We start from the raw sequence: 5,600 nt of genomic DNA, 5'->3' as shown, positions 1-5,600 counted from the left end.
TTGTTATGGAATATGTTGTTTAAGTCCGTGAACCTTGACTGTCCCATATTTATTCAAAAGTTAACTCTATTATATGTCGGTATGAAAGTATTGATAAAAGATAGAATGAACTTTTGACTACAAAAGTTAAGCCTATTATGTCATTATGCAAATATTGATGGAAGATAGGATAAACGTTTGTTTACAAAGATTAAGTCTATTATATGTCATTGTGCAAATAATGATGAAAAATAGAATGAATCTTTGATTATTCCGCAGTATTGGTCTTTCCCTGACCCACATCTTTGTGTATGTACTGTGCGGCTTCGTAAGTTCTCTTATGTTGAGCATCGCCAATTGAATTGATCATTTTCCCTATGGTTAATTCAATTGAGATTTTTGGATACAAATTCATGTTTCATGTGATTTGATAATGTCCAAAGAAATCCTTCTTTTCTGGTAAAAGTAAGGTAGCTCTTGTTGTTCTTTCGGGAATGACATTTTATGGGGGAGAGTTCTTAATTGAACTTGTGCTTAATTACCAAATATTTGTGGGGAGTGGGGCTGTGGAATATTGTAGGAGTTATCTTGTATCTTTATAAACTCCTTGATGAATACACTAAGTTTCGACTATATGAAATCATCGAAACAAGTTGGTATGTTGTTCTCTTTTGGTCATGAAGTATCTCTATGAAAATTTCATGAGGATCCCACCAGTTTTCGTACCTTTGCCAATTTATATTGACAAAAAGGGGGAGAATTAATGTGTAATTCACACTAGAAATACATATGGTTTACGGATCATTATGTAAGGGGGAGTGGTTTTCATTGTGAGATGAAATATTGACTAAGGGGGAGTGATACATATCACCATAGTATTGTTGTCAAAGTTGTGATAAAATTGGACTTTCATGCTGTGTGATAATACTATGACACTGTATAACAATGATTGAGAGCAACTGTTTTCTCATTGTTATAGCTACGGATCTTCAACAACTATGATGCTGAGTTGAAAACATTTAGAATCATTGGAGTACTTGGAAGTGACGAAGATTTCGAGTAATGTTGAAGAACCACGGAGATCAAGCATTTGGATGAGAAGCTACAAAGTTTATTTATTTTGTAATCCATATGTATTGATAGTTTTGTCACTAAAATTGACAAAGGGGGGGATTGTTAGAGCACTGCTATGTGGAACTAGTCTACTTATAAGTCTTGATTGTCAATGTTAGTGATCTGTAAGTCTTGATTTCTAGTCTACTTATAGTGATGTCTCGGACTAGGATAGATTGTATAGTTGAGACGAAGAACTACTAAGGAGAGCTTGTGGAACTTCATCAACAAAAGGTATGTGGAGACTAAAACTCATCTATCACTTGGAAAGTCTATTTCTTCTCTATCTCCAATATTGAGACAAAAGTCGTATTACTATATAGTATTCGATTATGCACAATTGAGATTTCGAGCTGAGTTTAACTCGCTTACATATTTCTCGAAATATGTGTTGGTAAGCTTTCGCTTCAACCAAGTTCATCTTATAATCTTGAGGAAGTCAAAAGATGATCATGTGAAAATTGCTGAGTAACATCTTACATGGTTTGTGTGATATAATCATTTGATGTAGATTTGGAATGTTTAATTATGATTATTTCAATAACTTGAAAATTGCTTTGATGCTAATAATGTGTGAAAATGGCTATTGTGATAAGCACGTTTATGCTACATTTTATACCCATATTTATATTAACTAGGACTCGATATTTTGACTAATAACATTGTTTTGAGCCATTTATCGGAAATGAAGCACTCCCAGTCACTGACATCGAAAAAGGCTAAATAGCAATTTTCTCCACTTAAGCTGCTGTGTTGCTGGCACCAACAGGAGTGGGCTAGAACTTTACTACCATCGGGCACCACATTATACTGCTCGCAGCTATGCATTCAAGTCCATGACCCACGATCACTGAGACAAACAGATTTGTCTTGTCTTGGTTTGCCAAAAACATGAACTCCATTGGCGGATTAATAATAAGTGGCTTTCTCATGCAGCTGGTGGTGCCTTCATTTCTTAGTGCAACTTGGGAGTTTAAGATTTCACAGAGACAAATTGAGACTGAAGACGTCATAGATGCAACACCTTTTTAGGCCAAGTCTTTCTCCAAGACATCAGCGACATCAGTTCATACGGATAGGTGGAAGAAGGTTTTGAGATGGAAGCAGGCTATGCAATGGTTCATATGGGTGTTGTAGATGAATGTTAGAAGTCGATAGCAACACAGAAGCTGGGGGCTCGATTAATTGTTTCTTGGCAAGAACTTATGGTTTTTGCTTGAGAAAACTGGGGTCTGATATGAAGGGTTCTCGTCAGAAGGGTTCTCTCTACTGACTGCAACAACGGAGTTTGCAGAGGCCGTATTGTCTACTGTGGCTGCAAATGGAAAAAGAAGAAGTTAGTACGGTGGCTCGAGTTTTAGATAGTTTCGGCCAATATCTCATGCCCGGAAACACCATCGAAATGACATCAAGAAGAGAAGAGTTCATGGCTATGGTTAACAGATGGTTTTTGGGAGAGAACAAAGTGCTGGGCAGTGAGATGAAGAAAGTAAGCCATGTTGTGGCTGGTATGACGATGCTGTGACAATGAAGAAATCACAGAGATGTTGCCACTGCCATCAATTTGTGTCGGTGAACGGAGGAAGCTTTGGTTGAGCTGTGCTACTGGCGAAGAAGGTCAGCAAATAGAAGTTTTCGTGGCCAGGAGGAGATGTTTCTGCTGGTGGAGCAAGCTGTGCAGTTAAACAAATGCAGTCGCTGGTATTGGCTGAGTTGGGTTGAGCTTTTGCCAAGACCGACATAAGACGGAAATGAAGATGAGTGGAGATGGAGGACAGAGATTAAGAACCAACGGGAAGCAGTACATGGCTACGTGCAGCGATGGAGAGGACGAAGAGAATGAAAAGTAGTGATAATCGAATTCAGTCACGAATGGATTCTTACTGCGAGTTTGGTATCATAACTGAAACTGTGCCGGCGTATTGATTGGCAGTGATAAGAAGAACAAGAAAGTGGAGCTGTGGCCGGTGAATAGTCGATTGAACAACATAATTTGGGGGTTTAGTCGGAAATCGAGGAAGAAATAATGCAGAGTGATGATGTACATGCATTGGCCGAAGGAGTTTGTTACTGCTGACATTTGGGTTCGCGTAAGAGAAATCATGAAGAATTAAGAAGCTGATGCTGCAGTCGATGGCTGAGATGAGTGCAGTCGAAGTTCAGGGAGTTTTGATTGGAGTTGGTGGTCTTGTGCCGGATTTAAGATGGTCAGGGAATAGAGAGTGGTGACGTGGTCAGTTTGGGATGGAGCTGGATTTGGATATCGATGGATTGGGCCTTCACACTGCTAGGGCTTGATTCGACTTCCTCACAACACCGAGATATTTTTATCATCCAGAAAAGAATACAAGAGAAGGGGGTTTTGGGGGGCTATACAGAAAGGAGGCGACTGTGCCGATTAGGGAAGAACAGTGTTGCGGCAAAGAACTGAGCATAACAAAGAGAAGATGAGACGGTGATTCCTTGGGTTTAATCTATCTATCTTGTCTTAATTATTTTGATGGCTTTTGAGAAAACCATGTTTAGCTAAACTTTGTGATTAGGGTTTATGGTAGAAACCACTTTGAGCATAAGAACAATTTGATTTGAAATATTTATGTTTTGGAGGCTATTATGATTTGAATAAATTAACTCTTGATATTGTTTATTGATTTAATTGAAATATGAGTTGTTGCTTCACCGGTTCCATATAACCTTTGTGCCTAATTGTTAGTTTTACAAAATATGTTTGTCTTATTATTTGATGATCCATGCTTCGTTAATTACTTTGATGGGTTATGCTTAGAAAAGTCATATAGAATTTGTGAACCTAAATTTAGTTTCGTATAATTTTCTCGCTGATGCAATTTGATGGTTCATGCTTGGATTTAGTCTTTTGATGTGCCATGCTTAGGGTATACCAGTGATATTTGCGACTCTAAAACATATAATAGGTGATGTCAATAGAACAAATGATAAATAAATATTCATGAGTTACGTATCATTTCAGTAATTGAATAGAAATAGTGGTGGATACCATAGAACCATGGTTACTGATTCTTCCATTGGATTCATTTTGTTCCTTTAGTTTATTTTTTTTGTTATTATTCTTTCAAAAATCCAAAAACATTTTTGCTGGTTAATTGATTGAGAATATTGATTACGTATTTTCCACCGCTCCTCGTGGGAACGACCCGTACTTGCCTCTGTCTACTAGTTAGACACCGTGCGACTGTGGTTATTACATATAGGCAATCCTGAAAGCTTATCATCATCCTCTAAGAAAGTTTCAATGATTGAAAAAAGTTTAGAACTATTGGATTATGAACATAATGTGCATTCTTGCATGTATGTGATCCATGACCGGAACTATAGTATGCATACACGTATGCATACTTGTAGTTGTGGAATTCCGGGTACGAAGTACACATACCGATACGCGTACTTGTATAAGGTATAGGTCCGGGAATTTCTGCTGGGTTTTGGAAGTGTACTAAGGTATGCGTACCCGTTCGCACACTGGCGAACCCAAACTCAGACCGGCTACTCAAGTATGCGTACCCGTATGCATACTTGAGTGGTTAAAGTTCTAAAATAGGTTTGTTCGTGAACTAATACATTTATATATTAATGAATGCATTCTTTGCAAACCGTGGCTATAATGTTCATTAACTAATTCGAGTGAATCAAACCGATTTTGCTTTAGTTGTGTTCTTGTATACTTCTATGAGAATATACTTATTGAACAACTCTATAACTAGTTTCATTTGAGTCATTTGAACTAGTTGTGATTAAGATGAATAAGATTGATATGAGAGTGTTCATATAGCTAACCTCGGTTAACTACTGTTGAGCTAACATGATGTACACGTTGAGGTACAGTTACTAAAATCTAAATGAGGGTACATTTCATTTGTGTATAACAAGCTAAGTTCGATCTAACGGTTAAAAGATATTAGCTTGAAACTAATCAGGTTTTCATCTAACGGTGAATATTGAATGCTTTGTTACCAAGTTAACTTAGATTGCAAACCCTGGTTTGAAAATTATATAAGGGTGAACTCTAGCAACTGGGAAACCTAATCCCCACACCTCATGTGTGATACTAGTTACGACTAGAGTCGATTCTCCTTTAACTTTAGTTTTTTCACGAAACCTTATAGGTTAACGACTTAAAGACTTCATTGAGATTGTGAAGCCAGACCCAACTATTTTCTCTGTAGTTGCGTGTTCTGATCTTACTTATAATATCGTGATTGAGTATTATCTTTGCTAAGATTTTCTTGAGATTTATCTCCGATAAGTAAGATTAAAAATAGTCACAAACATCTTCGTCTCATCGTTTGTGATTCCACAATATCTTGTTTCGTTACCATATGATTAAGATTATTGTGAGGTGATTGAAAATACTAGGTTGTTCTTCGGGAATACAAGTCTGATTTATCAATTGGTTCCTGTGCACCTTGATTTATCAAAAGACGGAACAAAACTCGTAGGTATTTTTGTGGGAGACAGATTTATCTATTCCA

This window comes from Papaver somniferum, chromosome 9 (assembly GCF_003573695.1).
Source record: "Papaver somniferum cultivar HN1 chromosome 9, ASM357369v1, whole genome shotgun sequence".
Classification (NCBI taxonomy): Eukaryota; Viridiplantae; Streptophyta; class Magnoliopsida; order Ranunculales; family Papaveraceae; genus Papaver; species Papaver somniferum.
Note: the sequence above shows the minus strand (reverse complement) of the source record.